The sequence below is a fragment of the Eriocheir sinensis genome, chromosome 18 (assembly GCF_024679095.1).
Source record: "Eriocheir sinensis breed Jianghai 21 chromosome 18, ASM2467909v1, whole genome shotgun sequence".
Classification (NCBI taxonomy): domain Eukaryota; kingdom Metazoa; phylum Arthropoda; class Malacostraca; order Decapoda; family Varunidae; genus Eriocheir; species Eriocheir sinensis.
Window position 1 is genome coordinate 933066 of NC_066526.1, and position 19025 is coordinate 952090.

At 41.1% G+C, this 19025-nt stretch overlaps 1 protein-coding gene and 1 long non-coding RNA gene across 5 annotated transcripts in view; one reads left to right on the forward strand and one right to left on the reverse strand.

The window, feature by feature from the left end:
* Positions 1-19025, reverse strand: part of LOC127000209 (uncharacterized) — a 46461-nt gene that overhangs the window by 18475 nt on the left and 8961 nt on the right. The window lies entirely within an intron of this gene.
* LOC127000210 (uncharacterized) lies at positions 6044-8023 on the forward strand. 4 transcript variants are annotated; one of them, XR_007753813.1, is made up of 5 exons: positions 6044-6055; positions 6216-6311; positions 6376-6471; positions 6696-6855; positions 6888-8023. It is a non-coding gene; the product is annotated as an uncharacterized LOC127000210 (long non-coding RNA). The 4 variants fall into 4 exon arrangements; XR_007753814.1 differs by having other exon boundaries at positions 6216-6279; XR_007753812.1 differs by lacking the exon at positions 6044-6055 and adding an exon at positions 6140-6151.

A 19025-nucleotide genomic window follows, 5' to 3' on the forward strand; every position in this document is an offset into this window, starting at 1 on the left:
CGCAAATCACTGTTCCTATAAAAATGAGTTAAATAATAATGTTAGTTAAGAAAGTAATATCAGAAGTTGTATTGTCATTTGAATTTCATCCTTTACTTGCTCCTCTTTCATGTAAGTTATTGTCTGTTGTAATACTGAAGGGTTTTGTTAATTTAGTGGAAGCGTCTGAGTCGTTGTTTCCTTTCCTAGTTTAATGGGGTCGTGAGAGAGTAGGAAAGCTTTTGTGGCTTCTCGGTAAAGGCGAAGAAAAAGAGATGGTGAAGTTGGTTATCAGAACTGACGTGTAACCTTTAGTGCCCTCCCGCCTCTCTCTCTCTCTCTCTCTCTCTCTCTCTCTCTCTCTCTCTCTCTCTCTCTCTCTCTCTCTCTCTCTCTCTGTGTGTGTGTGTGTGTGTGTGTGTGTGTATCACGGAGTTTATTTCTTGCCTGCATCATGTGAACGGAAAGAGGGAGGCAGTGACGTGTGTGTGTGTGTGTGTGTGTGTGTGTGCATTGGTGTATGCCCAGCTGACTTGTCCTCTTTGTTTTAGTTAGGAATGACGCACTGAACACACACACACACACACACACACACACACACACACACACACAGTCCTACACTCCACACTCTTCCTTGATCAAAACCTTCTCTCTTTCTACTTGCCTTCCCTCCCCTTCCCCCTCCTCTCTCTCTCTCTCTCTCTCTCTCTCTCTCTCTCTCTCTCTCTCTCTCTCTCTCTCTGTTGAGGTATTTCAATATCATGTTTTTTTTCTATCGTTGAATCTGTTCCGCTCCATTGATCAAGAAAAGAGGAGAAAAATAACTCCCTCACAAAGAGAAAAAAATACTAAGAACGCGACATTGGAGGAAGGACAAGTATGGGGGAAGGAGAGTGAAGGGAGAAAGGAGAAAAACAAATATCGGAGGGAAATAAATAAAATAAATTGTTTGAAAATGTGACGCGATAGAAGTGTAGAAAAAAAGTGTGAAAAAGCGACTCTAGAGGAAGGATAAGTATGGATAGAAGAGTGATGAGAGAAATAATTAGAAAATGATATGGGGGAAAAATTAAAAATGGAACAATAGGAGGTACGAAAATGGAAGGGAGAGAGAGAGAGAGAGAGAGAGAGAGAGAGAGAGAGAGAAAATCAAAGAACGTGACGGCAAGACAAAGGAGAGAAAGAGGAGATAAGGAGATAAGGAGGAGGAGGAGGAATGTAGGTAAGGAGAGGAGTAAGACACACCGGATATTACTCACGATTCAGTGTTGCCAGGACAGAGAGAGAGAGAGAGAGAGAGAGAGAGAGAGAGAGAGAGAGAGAGAGAGAGATAACACTTGCTCAACTAACATCCCTAAAAAAAATAAAAAAAAGTGGGACAATACGACATTCTTTCTTCTATTCCAATGATTTTTTATTTCCCGTAATTCCCCGACGAACGCTACCACGCAACGCTGTTCTTATTGTGTTTTTTTTATTGGACACTGACAAGAATAGAAGTAGTAGTAGTAGTAATAGTAGTAGTAGTAGTAGTAGTAGTAGTAGTAGTAGTAGTAGTAGTAGTAGTAATGGTAGTGGTGGTAATAGTAGTAGTAGTAATGGTAGGGGTGGTAGTAGTAGTAGTAATAGTAGTAGTAGTAGTAATAGTAGTAATGGTAGTGCCTTTGTTTAATGTTTGTTTCGTAAATGATGGAGGTTCTTCTTGGTTCCTATGTCTTGTTCTCGGTTTAGGATTGTCTTGGCATTGTTGATTATGTCTCATTTTAGTTTTAAACCGATTTGGACTTTTTCTTGCTTGCTGAGTCCTGTCTTCAGGTTGGGACGAGCTGGGTGTTTTTTGTTTTATAATTGGTGGAACTTTTTACCGCTTGCCGTGTCTTGTTTTCGGGTAGGATTGTCTGGATAGTAGTCGTAATAGTAATGGTAAGGGTGGTAGTGGTAGTAGTAGTAGTAGTAGTAGTAGTTGTTATTGTTATTGTTAGTCATTGTTGTTGCTGTTGTTGTTGTTGTTGTTGTTTTGTTATGATTTGTGATGGAAAATGAAGAAGAAGAAGAGGAAGATAAAGAAGAAGAATAGTAGTAGTAGTAGTAGTCATAGTAGTAGTAGTAATGGTAGTAGTAATAGTAGTAGTAGTAGTAGTAGTAGTAGGAGGAGGAGGAGGAGGAGTAAGAGGAGGAGGAGGAGGAGGAGGAGGAGGGGGAGTAGATGTTGTTACTGTTACTCTTATTTTTATTCTTCTCCCTATTATATCACCAAGTCTCGTGATGTTAAAGGTCTTAAAGGTCCTCAACCCTCATTGCGTAAATTCTTGGCAGACTTCAGGGCCGTATAGGCTTACGAAACACCAAAGACCGTATATCTCGACCTCCATAGAGGGCGAGGGGCAGCGTACCAATGTCAAAAAATTCCGCTTCGGTCATATGAAGTCTTCCGCTCTTAGGTACATCGATTGTCACGTGACCATACTATCGTTCGGTTCATGATACGTATTGAGTGTTAGTGTGCAGACTCGTGTACCTTGTCTCGTGACCCGGACGTCGGTATTCTTAGACATTTCCGCCTCATCAACTACGTATATTCAAAGGCCAAAAAGATCAATCGGGTTCTAATGAGGGTTTCTTTATGTTCACGGTACAGAGGAATGTGGCAGCCTACCACCTGAATCGTAAAACTACCCCTGGAAATGCCCATAACTATGAGTGCTTTGTCAAATTAGTGAGCTTGGGCACCGAAGTGTTTAAGAATACAGCCTCAAGTTTTTTCTTTTTTCTGACAATGATGAGAGTTACGATGTAGTTTATCTTGATTTTAGGAAGGCTTTCGATAAGGTACCTCACCAGAGACTTAAATAAAGTCAGGGCTCGTGGAATAGGAGAGAAGGTTTATGATTGGATATGGGCGTGGATTAGCGACAGGAAACAGAGGGTTACCATTAACGGTAAAAAATCCGAATGGGGTAATGTTACCAGTGGGGTTCCTCAAGGTTCAGTTTTAGGCCCGCTTGTATTCATTATCTACATCAATGACATAGACAATGGGATAACCAGTGACGTAGGTAAATTTGCGGATAACACCAAAATAGGACGCACTATTAGGAAAGGGGAGGATGCTAGAGCACTGCAGGAGGATCTCAACAAAATGTCAGCTTGGTCAGAGAAATGGCAGATGAATTTTAACATCACCAAGTGTAGTGTACAAAGTGTAGGAACACGCAACCCATTACACGGGTATAGTTTAGACTCCACAGCGATAGGCAGGTCTGAGTGTGAAAGGGATTTGGGAGTGTTAGTGAACTTTGACCTAAAACTAAGGAAGCAATGTATTACTGCAAAGAATAGGGCTAACAGGGTATTAGGCTTTATTAACAGGACTGTAACCAACAAAAGTGCAGAGGTCATCCTCAGACTATTTAGCGTTAGTTAGGCCACACTTAGATTATGCTGTCCAGTTTTGGTGCCCACACTACAGAATGGACATCAACTTGCTAGAATCAGTTCAGAGGAGGATGGCCAAGATGATTCAGGGACTGAGGAACCTCCCATAATCAGACAGGCTGAAACATCTCAACTTACATTCTCTAGAAAGACGAAGAGTGCGGGGAGATCTGATAGAAGTATTCAAATGTGTCAAGGGTTACAACAAAGGCGATATAAGTAAAGTACTGAGAATTAGCTAGCAGGATAGAACACTCAGTAATGGATTTAAATTAGAAAAGTATAGATTTAGGAGGGAAATAGGCAAGCATTGGTTTAGTAATAGGGTGGTGGGGGAATGTAATAGACTCAGCAATCACATAGTGAGTGCAGGGACGATAGTTTGTTTTAAGAGTAGACTTGATAGCTTCATGGACGAGGATGACAGGTGGTAGAGGTGGGGAATCTGGAGCTGCCCCGTGTAGGCCATTTTGTGTGTGTGTGTGTGTGTGTGTGTGTGTGTGTGTGTGTGTGTGTTGTTTCATATTTCCAATCATTCTGGGACTCATACACCCACATTTGCTAAGGCTTTCACAGAGGTTCTTGGTATTTCAATGGACAGCTACATGAGGCGCCCGCAGCTATACCGTATGCTCCGAACTTAACTTACATAACTTACAGTCCTGCTGCAGATTATTTAGTTATTTTTGTCAGTTAAGGTTCACCGTGGAGAAGCTTATCACTCTTTCTCAATTCCTTTTCTTGTACAGAACCCCCAAAAAAGTATTCTCACTCGTGATTAACCTTACATTCTTTGGGTACGGTTGCGTTGGTCAGGTGAGGGAGTGACACACGTTGCGCAACACCCCTAATAATTGAACGTCTGTGTACCGCGTTTTTGTCGTTCAGGTGACATAAGGAAAGTCACCGTGGTCATTGTTACGTCAGACGGTACGAGTGAAGATTTGTTTTTATACCTGTTTTATCTTGTTGTTTTTTTTTCTTTGTTGTTTTATTTTTGTGTGTGTGCGTGCCCTTGAACTGTCTCCATTTCTGTAAAAATAATCCTTTGTCTTTTGCTCTTTCGTTGTTGTTTTTCTTCTTTTTTCATTTCTTTCATTTTCTTTTCCTCGTTTTCTCATATTTTTTTGTTTCTATTTTTCCTTTGTCTTTATTTCCTCTTTCATTTTTTTCTCATTTCTTTAATTTTCTTTTCCTCGTTTTCACATTATTTTTTTTCGTATCTGCTTTTATTTTCCCTTTAAATCTTCGTGCTCTTTCGTTTTTTTCTTGTTTTCTCATTTCCCTCGTTTTCTTTTCCTCGTTTTCACATTATTTTTTTCGTATCCCCCTTTATTTTTCCTTTATCTCTTCCTGCTCTTTCGTTTTTTTCCTTTCTCATTTCTCTCATTTTTTCGTTTTCTCATTATTTTTTCGTATCTGCTTCTATTTTTCCTTTATATCTTACTGCTCTTTCGTTTTTTCTTGTTTTCTCATTTCTCTCGTCTTCTTTTCCTCGTTTTCTCGTTTTTTCGTATCTGCTTTTATTTTTCCTTTATATCTTCCTGCTCTTTCGTTTTTTTCCTTGCTCATTTTTCACATTTTCTTTTTTTTTCGTTTTCTCTTTTTTTCGTATCTGCGTTTATTTTCCCTTTGTATCTTCCTGCTCTTTCGTTGTTGTTTTTTTTCCTTTCTCAATTCTCTTGTTTTCGTTTTCTTTTATGCTTCGTCTCCATCGAATAGTACGATCGAAGACTATTTTATCATGTGTGTTTAATTTTTTTTTATTTCTCTACTTACTCTTTCGTGTTTTTTTGTTTTCTCAATTATCTAGTTTTCGTTTTCTTGTATGATTTGTCTTCCTTGAGTAATACGATCGAAGGTTATTTTTTGCGTATGCTTATATTCTTATATTTTCCCTTTATCTCCACTTGATGTTCCGTGTTTTTTCGTTTTGTTTTGTTTTCTCAATTCTCTCGTTTCGTTTTCTTTTTTGATTCGTCTTTCTTCAGTAATACAATCGAAGATTATTTTATTCATATGTCATTTTCTTTCCTTTTATCTCAGCTTGCTCTTTTGTTTTTTCCTGTTTTCTCATTTCTCTCGTTTTCGTTTCCTTTTATGTTTCGTGTCCTTGAGTAATATCTAATAGAGCACACACACACACACACACACTCACACGTTTCAGCTGCGCATCACCACCACCAAGCAAACCTGCACCACCACCACCACCGCAACCAACACACGCCATCAACACATTCAAGGCCGCCTCAGGGTCGGCCAGACAAGTCGAGGGAGGAGTCAGATGTGTCCTTAAAAGTCTGCAAGATCTCCCACTCGCACTTAACACTCATACTTAAAGATTTGCACCGAACGATCTCACTTACAGATTTAGACTTACAGATTACACTTAGATTTGGACTTTACGAATCACACTTACAAATTGACACCTGGATTTTCTCTTGCGGATTACACTTACAAGCTTTCGAATTTAGCTGAAATAATCAAACTCAGCTTCACATATACACTCGTAGGTTCAAACTCAGCCTCACATATACACTCGTAGGTTCAAACTCAGCTTCACATATACACTGGTAGGTTCAAACTCAGCTTCACATTTACACTCGTAGGTTCAAACTCAGCCTCACATATACACTCGTAGGTTCAAACTCAGCTTCACATATACACTCGTAGGTTCAAACTCAGCCTCACATATACACTGGTAGGTTCAAACTCAGCTTCACATATACACTCGTAGGTTCAAACTCAGCTTCACATATACACTCGTAGGTTCAAACTCAGCTTCACATATTCACTGGTAGGTTCAAACTCAGCTTCACATATACACTCGTAGGTTCAAACTCAGCTTCACATATACACTCGTAGGTTCAAACTCAGCTTCACATATACACTCGTAGGTTCAAACTCAGCCTCACATATACACTCGTAGGTTCAAACTCAGCTTCACATATACACTGGTAGGTTCAAACTCAGCTTCACATATACACTCGTAGGTTCAAACTCAGCTTCACATATACACTCGTAGGTTCAAACTCAGCCTCACATATACACTCGTAGGTTCAAACTCAGCTTCACATATACACTCGTAGGTTCAAACTCAGCCTCACATATACACTCGTAGATTCAAACTCAGCTTCACATATACACTCGTAGATTCAAACTCAGCCTCACATATACACTCGTAGATTCAAACTCAGCTTCACATATACACTCGTAGGTTCAAACTCAGCCTCACATATACACTCGTAGATTCAAACTCAGCTTCACATATACACTCGTAGGTTCAAACTCAGCTTCACATATACACTCGTAGGTTCAAACTCAGCCTCACATATACACTCGTAGGTTCAAACTCAGCTTCACATATACACTCGTAGGTTCAAACTCAGCTTCACATATACACTCGTAGATTCAAACTCAGCTTCACATATACACTCGTAGGTTCAAACTCAGCTTCACATATACACTAGTAGATTCAAACTCAGCCTCACATATACACTCGTAGGTTCAAACTCAGCTTGACATTTACACGCGTAGATTCAAATTCACTTGTAGATTCAAACGTAGATTCAAACTTCCAGCTTTACACTCAAATTTAGCTTTACACTCAAAATCAGCTTCATACTGAATCTCAGGTTTATATTCAAATTCAACTTTACACAAAATTCAAATTCAGCTTTACTCTCAAACTGAGATTTAGCTTTACACTTACAGGCTTTCGAATTCAGTTTAAAGATTCAGATTAAACAGTCATATTCATTGAGTAATTTATGACTCCGATGTACCGTTCCCTTGAAGTTTGTTTATTCATTTGCCTGTTTATTTATTTATTTATTGTGCTTGTGTGTCAGGGTTGGTCTCCTAAGCTACAATGAATAGTTCTTTTGGTGAAGGTTCTGTAAATATTCTTAAATATCTCTGGACACACATCCACACTTGATAAAACGTTTGTATAGGTTGTCGGTATTTCCATGGGTAGTTTTGTAAACCTAGTGATAGTTTAACAAGGCATCTGCAACACGAACGTGAAAAACACTCATGAGAACCCGAGTAATCTCCTTTCTGGCCTTGGGGAATGTTGTTGTGAGAGCCAAGAGCGTCTGAGAATACGGGCCTGAACTAATACTCTTGTGTCGCCTCGTCATAGTGAAGCTACAACGCAAGTCTTATGTTTATTTTCTCTGCATCTATGGTTACTTTGATGGTCACTCCTGTTTGCTTTTGTAGGAGCAGCGGTTAGTTTTTATAGTTTTTTTTTTCTTTGTTTATTGCCCTTGAGCAGTTTCCTTTACCGTCAAAATATGGTTGATGTTCTTAAACGCTACCAACTCTCACCTCAGTTACCAAAGGCCAAAAAGGAGATCAATCGAATTTTAATTAGTGTTTTTATAGGTTCGTGGTACAGAAGAAGGGTCAAACTACCACCAGGGTCATAAAACTACCCTTGGAAAGGCCCACAACTCCTACGAAAGCCGTGTCAGATGTGCTTGGGCGCCGAAATGTTTAAGAATATGACCTTAAGTTTGGTTTCAGAAGTTCCATCCCAACATAGCGTTATACTTTGATTCTCATTTAGGAAAGTTCGATTTATTATACGTATACCACTTTCTCGCCCTTGCCTTAGCCACCTCCTCCTCCTCCTCCCCCCAGCGTCATCCAGGCGTTCAGACTGTGACAGGCTGTTGTGTTACCCTTGAACTGATAACAGTGTGTGTGTGTGTGTGTGTGTGTGTGTGTGTGTGTGTGTGTGTGTGTGTGTGTGTGTGAAGCTGCTGGGCGTCACGTAGAGTCTAGTCTGAGCTTCATGGATTCAGTTTCATAATTTCCTTTGTCTCTTCACTGAATAGGGTAGATTTTTTCAATTTTAAAGGTCTTATTTTTTTCTATTTTAAAGGGTTATTTTTTCTATTTAATGGTCTTGTTTTTTTTCTTCTGTTTTAAAGGTCTTATATTTTTTTTCAATTTTTAAAGGTCTTATTTTTCTCTTTCCAAGGTCTCGATTTTTTCTATTTCAGAGGGCTTTTATTTTTAGTATTTCAAAAGTCTCAATTGCAGGCTGAAAAAGTTGATTGATAGGATATTTGAGAAGGATTACTTACAAACAGAAAAAATTGTAAAACTGGATATTCAAATTTTAATCTTGAGACATTTTTTCTTTATTTTTCTTTAGGTGGAAAGTAATTTTAGTTTAGCGAGTTTCAGTTCCTGATATTTCTTTGCTTTCGTTGAATTGGCCTTGGTTGCCCTTTTAAAAACGATTCTTTATTGCTGTTTGAAATTCTCCATAATCCGAACATTTGCTTTGCTCGTAACCATGTTCTTGATCACACCACTTGGTTTAGGTTTGAGTGCTTTGTGTTTTCATGGCTCGTAATTGCCTTGTTTGTCATATTTATGTTTGTGGTCACTCCACCTTGATCTCTACTGAGCTATCCTGTGTTTGTTCGTGTGTTTCACACTTGACTAACCAGCGTGGAGCAGCGTTCTCATATCTGTTTTTTTTGTATGTGGGCGGGTGTGGGTGTTGGTGCGTGTACTATATGTGTGTGTGGAGAGGGGGAGGGTGTGTGTCTGTGTGTACGTGTGTGTGACAGCTTATTTTTACTTTTGTTTTATTTATTTATTATTATTATTATTATTATTTTTTTTTTTTTGTGTGTGTGTGTGTGTGTCTTATCTTAGGGAACTGAACGGCCCGTTGCCCCGCCCCTCACGCCTGGCACATCTGCATCGTGTCTGTGTGTGTTCATGTGTGTGCCTCGTAATGAAGTCAAGAGTGAGGCGGCGTTCCACTTGGCCGTATTTCTTAACGTCTTATTTCGGGAACTCGACACTCCCTGCTCCACACTTCCTCGCCGCTGACATTTGGGTTGGTATTGTCAGACGCTTCTACTCCTCACATCAACTATATCCAAAGGCCAAAAACGAGATTAGTCGGTTTCTTATGAGAGGTGTCTTAGGTTCATGGCACAGAGGAAGGGTCAGATTACCACCAGGGTCATAAAACTACCCAAAGAAATACACACAAACTCCTACGAAAGCCTTGTCAAATATGTGTGCTTGGGCTCCGAAATGTTTCAGAATACGACCTTTGGAGCGTCGGGCCTGGGCGAGGTGTGGGTGGGGCTTAGGATGCAGAAACAGGCGACTGGATATTTATAGAGCGATTTTAGTCATCTCTATATAGAACTCCATGTCGTGTTGTCGCTTTCCACGGCCTTCCCACACACTATTCTAAGCTCTCTGCATCGCCACCTGTAATAAATGAGTTACACGAATTCCTTCCAGTCTTATGCAGCATGAAGTCACGTTTCTTCAATTCAGGTGAAGGGCAAGTGATACATATCCCACCTTCCCTATTCTAAGCTCTACTCATCGTCACGTGTAATAAATGAGAGTTCCACAAATACCTTCCAGTCTTATGCAGCACGAAGTCACGCTTGTATACAGGTCAGGTGAGGGACAAGTGATACATATTACACGGCCTTCCCATCTTCTTTATTCTAAGGTCTAAGCTATTTGCATCTCCACGTGTAATAAATGATGGCTCCACAAATACCTTCCAGTCTTATTCAACACTAAGTCACGTTTGTATTCTGTTCAGGGGAAGGACAAATGATACATATTACACAGCCTTCCCACCTTTTCTATTATAAGCTGTTTGCATATCCACGTGTAATAAAAGATAGCTATACAAATCCCTTCCAATCTTACGCAGCACGAAGTCACGTTTGTATGGAGTTCATGTGCAGGACAAGTGATAGTTATTCCATTGCCTTCCTATATACTCTATTCTAAGTTCTGTGCATCTTCGCGTGTAATAAATGATAGATATTTTTTTTTTTTTTTTAAAAGGGAGACAGCTCAGCAAGCAAAAAAAAAAAAAAAAAAAAAAAAAAAAAACGCTGCTAAAGCTGCAAAAGAGAAAAAGAAAAGATAAGGAAAAGATAAGCGTCGATATACAAGTACCTTCCAGTCTTATGCGGCACGAAGTCACGTTGGTATGCAGTTCAGGTGAAGGGCAAGTGCCAGCTATTCCTGCCTTCCTCTATTCTAAGTTCTATGCATCTCCACGTAAAACAAAGGATAGCTATACAAATCCCTTCCAATCCTATGCAGCACCAAGTCAACGAATAATACTTGTGAGGTTCAGATGACAGCTATTCCACTCCCTTCCCCGGCACTGTATTCTAAGCTCTTTGCATCTCCACGTAAGGCAAAACTTATAGCTAAACAAATCCCGTCCAGTCCTAAGAAGCACGAAATCATTGAATAACGCTTTTAATCAGTCTGGTGAGGACAGGTGATAGTTACTGCGCATTAGGTAAGAGCGGCTGGCGTGGGACAGGTTACGTGAGGGTGTGCGGCGGGGAGAGGAGACAGCCAAGTGGTGCCTGCAGTCGCGCCTCCTCCCTGGCAGACCATTCAAGACGTTGGGGAAGGTTATGCCGCGTTCAGATCCTTGGTACGGGCTTGGGACTCTTGCTTTCTGCGCGTTGCCTTTGTTTAATGTTTGTTTCGTAAATGATGGAGGTTCTTCTTGGTTCCTATGTCTTGTTCTCGGTTTAGGATTGTCTTGGCATTGTTGATTATGTCTCATTTTAGTTTTAAACCGATTTGGACTTTTTCTTGCTTGCTGAGTCCTGCCTTCAGGTTGGGACGAGCTGGGTGTTTTTTGTTTTATAATTGGTGGAACTTTTTACCGCTTGCCGTGTCTTGTTTTCGGGTAGGATTGTCTGGATATGACCGGTTGGGTCTCACCTTGGTTATAAAACGATTTGGACGTTGAATAGTGCTTGCTGTGGCTTGCTTAGGGTTTGGGACGAGTTGGTTATTGTTGTTTTGTTCGGTTTGACGCGGGACTGGTTGTATAGGTTGCTTGCTGTCTCTTGTTTTGATCTTATAGCGACTTTTTTTGTTTGGTGAATCTTGTCGTGGCTTCGGGACGGTTTGGTTGTTATTGTGTATTGTTCGGTTTAACGCGGGACTGGTTGTATAGGTTGCTTGCTGTCTTTTATCTTCATCTTATAGCGACTTTTTCTGTTTGGTGAATCTTGTCGTAGCCTCGGGACGGTTTGGTTATTATTGTGTTTTGTTCGGTTTTACGTCGAAGTGTTTAGATCTTGTGTTGCCTTCCGTGTCTTGCCTTGCTTTGAGGATGGTTTGGACTTGATATGGTGCTTGCTGTATCTTGCTATGGTTCAAGGCTGTTGGATACTTTTCTGTGTTTTCTCCTTTCATAAAAAAACTGGTTGCCTTTGGTGCCGTTACTGGGGTTTTGGACTTTAGGTATTATTATTGTTTGTCCTTTTTCATAACTGTTGCTTCGTCTAGATTCTGTTCCAAGGATGTTTTGGTATTGCTATTGGGACTTGTCTTGGGTTTGGATTTGTTTTAGATTGGCTTTTTCGTTGCTCTTTCTTGTGTAGGACTCAAGACCGTTTGTATAATACTTACTGTGTCTTTTCTGTAGTTTCAAGGCTGAGAGGGAATCGTTTTGTCTCTTCTCTCCATCTAGAACTGATATACTAACATTTATTTATTTTTTTTTTTTTTTTTAGTTTTTGGACTGCCTGGAGATTGTTTGTGTTGCCTTATCTTCATTTCTGCACCGTTATTAACTATTCCTCTACTGCTGTTTCGTAAATTTTCCATATGACACTCCCTGGTTGTTAGGCCTATGTGGACGAGAGGACTTTAACCACGTCGTGAATTTCCGAGTGGCTCTCCTTGGTAGCAGAACTCCATGACCTCTAGGACTTTGACCACATCTTGTTCCTAGAGCCTTTATTTAGATACATGAACCTTGCCTCTCACGGCAGTCTTTATCTTGTGGTTCCCTGGACGTCGGGCTTATAATATACTGGCCGTTGAACTTTATTTGGGCGTTTGATCTTTCTCTCGTTCCCAGCTGCGTTTGGTGTCGTGTTTCTATGTGCTTTAAAACGGTCCGAACTTTGCTTGCCGTCTGGTATCTCGTTTTATCCTTACTGGACTTTGCCTTCTTTCTCTCGTCCCCAGCTGCTTCGTTATCCTGTGTCTTAGTACTTTTAACTGTCCGGACTTTCCTTTCTGTCTGGTTTGGTATCGTCTGATCATTACTGGACTTTGCTTTCTTTCCCTCGTCCCCAGCTCTTATTGTTTTGTTTCTACGTACTTTTAACGGGCTGAACTTGGCTTGCAGTGTCATGTTCTCTCGACTCTAAACTTTGCTTCCTCTATCTCATCCCCAGTTGCTTTGTTGTCGTCTCTAAGTACTTCAAACTGACGGAACTTTCCTTGCACTCTGGTTCTCTCGACTCTTGAGTACTGGACTTTGCCTCCTCTCTCCACCAGGTGCTCTCGACGTCCGGTGTCTGTTTTTAACGGCTTGAACTTTGCTTGCTGTCTGTTTTATTCACGGCTTGAACATCATGGACTTTGCCTTCTCTCTTCTCCTCTGTGGTGGACTGATTGGATGGATTCTCGTTTCTTCCTAATCTTTTATGAATTTTGAGGGACTTTAACGGCCTGAACTTTGCTTGCCGTCTAGTTTTCTCGACCCTTGATTTTCTTGACCCTTGAGAGGAACTCTTTGCTTCCCCTCTTTTGTGGTGGACTGATTTCATGGACTCATTTCTTCCTAACCTTTGTACAGTTCTTGGGGACTTTATCCTATGCATGAACTTTGCCTGTCTGGTCTTGATATAAAAGTGTTTCCTTTATTTATTTTTTAATTTTTTTTTACATTTTTTTTTCTTTGTCACCTGTATTCTTTGGACTTCATCGTATTTTTATTTCGCCCTATTTTCTTTTTCTTTTAATTGATGTTCATTATTATATTAGCTTGACACGCTTAGTATCAATTGTATAAGGAATTCTGTGGTGCCACGATCTCTCTCTCTCTCTCTCTCTCTCTCTCTCTCTCTCTCTCTCTCTCTCTCGCAGCTATTTCGACCCTGGGACTTAAACAAACTAGATCAAACTAGACTTGACATCGCTTGTTTAATCGCTTGGTTGCTATCGTCTTGCTCCCAGGACTGTCTGGCCGTCTGTACGTGACTGATCACAGTTACTATATTCTCGCACTCATAACACTCCATTTATCACCTTCAGGACCCCAAAACTACCATGGCCATGCACACCTCAAATGCTAGCCAGTCAAAGTTCGCATCAAAACCGTAAACTATTGATCCTTCTTTATAGTATTCTTATGGTCATCGGTACCAGATCCTTGCACTCATAACATTGCATCTATCACCTTCAGGACCCCAAAATTATCATGGCCACACCTCAGATGCTAGCCACCCAAAGTTCGCATCAAAACCGTAAACTATCGATCCTTCTTTATATTCTTATGGTCATCGGTACCAGATCCTTGCACTCATAACACTGCATCTATCACTTTCAGAACCCTAAAACTACCATGGCCACACCACTAAAGCTAACCACCCAAAGTTCGCGTCAAAACCGTAAACTATCGATCTTTCTTTATATTCTTATGGTCATCGGTACCATCCTCGCACTCATAACATTGCATCTATCACATTCGGTCCCCAAAACTATCATAGCCACACTACTACCCCAAGCCAGCCAAAGTTCGCGTCAAAACCGTAAACTATCGATCTTTCTCTCTGTTCTTATGGTCATCAGTACCAGATCCTTGCACTCATACCATTGCATTTATCACCTTCATGACCCTAAAACTACCATAGCCACACCACTAATGCTAGCCAGTCGAAGTTCGCATAAAAACCGTAAACTATCGATCTTTCTTTCTGTTCTTATGGGTGAGCCAACGAATGATACAGTGTGATAAATATACGATATCCTGATGAAGTTGGGCTTAGTGCTTCTGCTTGCTTGCTTGGTCGCTGGGCGCGTCTATGTTTGTCTCGCTGGTTCACCTTGAGGAGGAAACTGACGTGTGTCCTTGCTTACAGCCTCCTCGCATACTCTCTCGCGCCCGCACGGCTATTAAGAGCTAAAAAGAAAATAATAATAATAGTGAAAAAAATAATCCGTCCGTCTACCTGTCTGACTGTCTGCATGTATGTTTGTTTGTTTGTTTGTCTGTTTGTATGTGTATTTCTGTCCTCTCCCACTATAAAAAAAATCCTACCCGTCTACCTATCTGTCAGTCTGTATGTTTTGTTTGTTTATTTGTCTGTCTGTTTTTTGTTTGTCCTGTCCCGCTGTTAGAAAGGAGGGATGAGAAATTCCGTCCGTCTGCATAGCTGTCTACCTGTCTGTGTGTTTGTGTCTTTTTTCTGTCGGTTGCTGCAGTATAAAAAAAAATCGTCGTTGCCTGTCTGTCTGTCTATCTGTATGTATGTATGTATGTATGCATGTTTGTCTATTTTTATGTGTTTGTTCATTACCAAGATATCTAAAAAAAAAAAAAAATCCTCGTTGTGCGTCTCTCTGCCTGTCTGTCTGTCTGTAAGTTTGTTTGTCTGCTTGTCTGTCTGTCTATATGTATGTACGTTTGTTTGTCTGTTTGCTTATGTTTGTCTGCCCGTTACCAAAATAAAAATAAAAATGAATTGACAGATAGTACCAAATACACGTGAGAATATTTTTTAGGCGAATAATAAATATCTCAAACGCATTAGCTTTTAGGAACACTCCAATAAGGACAGCTGGAACGATAGTGAATAAACGGTATAAAATTACTGACTGAATGGCATTGGTCTCTGGTTATCTCGACGCTTAACTGGACTTCGCCTCCTTTCTTCTCTTTTGTGGTAGACTGATTGCGTGAACTCTTGTGCCTTCTCAACCTTTTATGCCTTTTGGTAGGACTTTATTTTTATCTTTAACGGTCTGAACTTTGCTTGCTTCCTGGTTTTCTTGACCCTTGATTATAACTGACCATTGCTTTCTCTCTTATATGGCGGACTGCTTGCATGGACTCTTGTTTCTTTCTAACCTTTATACGTTTCCGGGAGGACTTTATTTTTATCTTCAACGGTCTGAACTTTGCTTGCTCTCTGGTTTTCTCGGCCCTTGATTATAACTGGTATTTGCTTTCTCTCTTCAAGCTGAATGACAATAAGCGAAAACCTGTGAGAGAATTGCGTCTTTGGTTTCATACTCAAGGGCACCAAAGTTTGTTTTCTTCAGTTATGAGTTATTTTCCTTCCTTTCTTATCAACTTGTTATTCTCCGCTCGACTGTCGCTTCCACTCACTCTCAATTTTATCACCTAACTTGTTTTCATTCCGTCCTCCCTTTCATTTTAATTTTCATTTTCTTCTGTAATGTCTTTTTCCTTCCTTTCTTATCAACTTGTTATTTTCCGTTCGACTGTCGCTTCCACTCTCACTTTTATCACCTAACTTATTTTCATTCCGTCCTCCCTTTCATTTTCATTTTCTTCTGTAATGTCTTTTTCCTTCCTTTCTTATCAACTTGTTTTTTTCCGTTCGACTGTCGTTTCCACTCACTCTCAGTTTCATCACCTAACTTGCTTTCATTCCGTCCTTCCTTTCATTTTCCTTCCCTACGCGGCTGTCCATCGTCGGTCACACCTGCTCCTCACTTTTCCTTTCATCTTCGTTCATCGTCTGTGCGGCTAAAAACTATACGAGTCGCGGTTATTTTCCCACTCACATTTTCGTTGCGTTTTCACCACACGTTTTCGTCCCCATGTCTTCGTGTGTTTATTTAGTGCTGCTTATCAGTGTTCGAAAATATGGTGCTATCAAGTGCGAGTGGATTGCTGTTTGGTTAGTATTCTTATATAGGGTCACTTTCACAGTTCGCCATGATGGGTTAATAAGCCTCCAAACCAATACCAAAGACTCCGAAAATTCCTCGCGTGATGTTTTGTGTTCATGTTTAAGTTAAGAAATTTGAGGAAACGATACGGGAACCCTCTTCTGTGTCTGGTGTTGCATCGAAAACCTAACCATTCTGGAGTGTAGAAGATTGAAGAGTTTGGTTCGGCCGATTACAAAACCACTGTGTTGGTCTGCGAAATCAACTCTTAGACGCTACCGATTCTCACATCAGTTGTTTTTAAATGCCAAAAAAAGAGATAAAATGCGTTCTCATGAGTGATTTTAGAGGTTATGGCACAGCCTTGTCAAACTCCCTACATGGTCAAAAAACTACCCCCTGGAAAGGCTCACAACTCCTACGAAAGCCATGTCAAATGTGCGTGCTTGGGCGAGGAAGGGTTTTGTAATATGGCCCTTTATCCCTTTCTTCTCGGGGTGACTGATAACAAAACACCACTTGGACCACTCTTGTATTTGAGGCTGCGGTTTGTTTGTCTATGGTCGTGCTTGGGCGAGAAAATTTAATATGGCCCTTTTTCCCTTTCTTCTCGGGGGAACTGACAGCAAGACATCACTGAAATCTTCTTGTAATTCGAGTCTGCTGTTTGTTTCTCTGTGGTCACTTGTAGAGTTCCAGTACACAATAACATGGCCCTTTATCCCTTCCTTCTCGGGGGAACTGACAGCAAGACATCACTTAAATCTTGTAATTCGAGCCTGCTGTTTGTTATTCTCTGGTCACATGTTGAGCCCCAAGTCCCCCGACACATGCCCTGTTTCGCCCCGCCCCCTTCTCGTTCTGGCCTTGGCGCGGGTCGGAGCCCTCTTCTTATACATAGCCTTGGGCGCCACTTGTTTGTTGCTGTAAGCCTCCTCTGGCACTTCCTAGCTTACCCTCCCTCACCCAGTGCCCAGGTAACCATTGGTACTGGAGGTAAACAGCCTTGAGTTTTATTACACTTCTCTGCATAACATTTGGTGCCGGCTTGCTGCTTGACTCATAAGCGCAACACTCCTACATACCCTCCTTAACACAGCCCTCAAACTCTCCCCAACTAAACTCCCTCTAAACTCAATCTTCCTAAACTCAATCCTTCTAAACTCAATCCTCATTAACTCAACCCTCCTAACAGTAATTACTCTAGGAGGGTTATATTAAGGATTGAGTTATGTGGGTCAAGTCTGTCCTTTCTCCTTCCTCGTTTCCTTACTTTCTCTACTTTTCTTTTCCTTCAACCCACCTTAACTCAATCCTCATAGTGTTAGGAGGGTCGAGTTGTAAAGGATTGATTCTACCTTTCCTCCTTACACCAATATAAAAGTAACCTGTCCTGTAGTCCTTTAGGCAAACAGGCAAAGGGTAGCCAGGTAACCGAAAGTCATTCCTCTCCTTATCCTTATCCCCCTCTTACAGTGGAGAGAGAGAGAGAGAGAGAGAGAGAGAGAGAGAGAGAGAGAGAGAGAGAGAAAACTGAATCGTACCACAGAGCATAATCAGCTTTATCATGTACGACCGTGTGTGTGTGTGTGTGTGTGTGCAGCCGTCTGGTGCAGGGTAAGGTTTGGCAACGCGTCCCATTCCTTGTTTAGGTGAAAACATGGCACCGTGGCTTTGGGTATCAGGGAAGGGAGAAGTGTGGCAACGCGGCCTCTCTCTCTCTCTCTCTCTCTCTCTCTGTTGCATAACCAAACACTCGCCTCTGCAGACACCGTGTATAAGGCGTGTTTTGCCCGGCACAGACACCGGCGGATGCTCTGTGTGTTTGTGTGTGTGTGTGTGTGTGTGTGTGTGAGAGAGAGAGATGTCGACGTTGAAGCTGCATCTGCATGTGTTTATACGCGTGTGTGTGTGTGTGAGAGAGAGAGAGAGAGAGAGAGAGAGAGAGAGAGAGAGAGAGAGAGAGAGAGAGATGTTGAAGCAGCGTCTGTGTTTATACGTGTGCATGTGTTTGTGTGTGTGTGTGTGTTAACCTCGCTTGTATATATCAGGGACAGGCCACTCGGGTTAATAAACATCACTAGTTTGTGCATGCTTGAAGCCGGCACGGTCATTCCCTTGTGTTGAGTTTGTATCGCTCTTCGCTGCATGTCTCCTTTTCTTGTTTTGGTTCGTGATGCAACAAACTAACGGAGGAGTTATGTTAATGTGGAGAAATTGCACTCCCCCCTCTGTTTTTCTTAGTCATTCCTTGGGTTCGTCGCTGTTTGTGTCCTCGTCTTCTGGTTCATGACGTAACAAACCAACAGAGGCGGTTTGTTATTGTGGAGAAATCGCACATACCCCCGAGTCAGTCATTCCCTTGTGTTCGTATCGCTCGTTATATCTTTCCTTCTCGTCTTGTTAGTGTGGAGAAATCGCACTCCTCTCTACCTGTTTCACCATTTAAGAATAGTAATACACATACGCTCGAGTCAGTCATTCCCTTGTGTTCATATCGCTCGTCGTTGCATTTTTTCTTCTCGTCTTGTTAGTGTGGAGAAATCGCACTATTCCATCTCTATCTGTTTCATCTTTAAGAATAATGTATATAAACCCTAGTCAGTCATTCCTTGTGTTTGGTATTGTATCGCTCATCGCTGTCTGTTTCCTTCTCGTCTTTTTTATTCGTGACGTAACACACTAACGGAGGTGTTTTGTTAGTGTGGAGAAATCGCGCTCTTCCATCTCTACCTGTTTCATGTATATAAATTTCGAACATGTATATAAAGTAAACTCAAGTCAGTCATTCCTTGTGTTTGGTATTGTATCGCTCATCTTTGTTTTCTTCTCGTCTTTTGGTTCGTGACGTAACACATTAACGGAGGTGTCTTGTTAGTATGGAGAAATCGCATTCCTCCCTCTATCTG